We start from the raw sequence: 1,009 nt of genomic DNA on the forward strand, positions 1-1,009 counted from the left end.
CCTCATTAGACAAAATATCTTACACAGAGGAAAAGCAAACTCGCACCCTGTACTGTCTCAAACGCCTAGCAATGCAGGAACACGTTCACCCAGACCTCGGACCCTGAGGCATGTACCGGCAGCAAAGATGAAGCAAGGGAGAATCAAGGTCACTCACAACCTCTGGCATAAAGCTACAGTATATTTTCGCCTTTAAATTAAAGGTCGCTCTGTATATTTCCAGATTGCACTGCCTGCCGACTTTCACTTTCTAGGACTGTCAGTGTTTACGGCAACGCTATAGAACGGTGGTAGGTTTAAGATACTTACAGTTGCCGAGGTAAGAGGGGCTACGCGTCAGCATCCTTGGAAACTTGTCCACAGTGTGACATTTTAGAAAGTTTTCTGTTATATATGTTTCTCTGAGCTCGCATATGGCAAAAAAGCCACATATGGCAAAAAAGGTGTTAGTTACTGCATAGTATTAGGAACCGTGTTATAATTTCACCTTAAGAGCTCGGAGGTAAGGAAAATGAGGGCTTATTGAATCCGTCGACGAAGACGAAACATTAAATCAGGTATATCCTCAGCTAAAAGCATTTTTTTCCTATTAAATATTTTGAGAGCTATTGAAAATACAAAAAATCATTCTCCACACAAAATTGACTTCTTAATTCGAGGTATCACTTTGAAATAAGGTCCATCATCCAGACGACGAAGGTGAAGTGCTTTGCATATTCAATAATAATATTGATAACAACAATAATAAAGGAATGTCGCTAGTTACCCTGACGTCTCGCTTGCGGAATTGTGCCAGTGTGTCATACTTAGGAGAGGTCACAATCTTATCTTGCGTTCAGTAATAGAACGATTATTGTAGCAGATATACAGAAGAGGAACAGCTGTCTTTCCCGTTGAGGACATATTGATGCGCCACTCAGATGCGTCAAAGAGATATGTCCGGTTAGTGTGTCAAAGCTCTCTTGCTGAGATTGCTTGCTCTCAAGGATGTTGTTGTATGAGTGGATTC

The sequence above is a fragment of the Penaeus monodon genome, chromosome 28 (genome assembly GCF_015228065.2).
Source record: "Penaeus monodon isolate SGIC_2016 chromosome 28, NSTDA_Pmon_1, whole genome shotgun sequence".
In the NCBI taxonomy this organism is placed as follows: Eukaryota; Metazoa; Arthropoda; class Malacostraca; order Decapoda; family Penaeidae; genus Penaeus; species Penaeus monodon.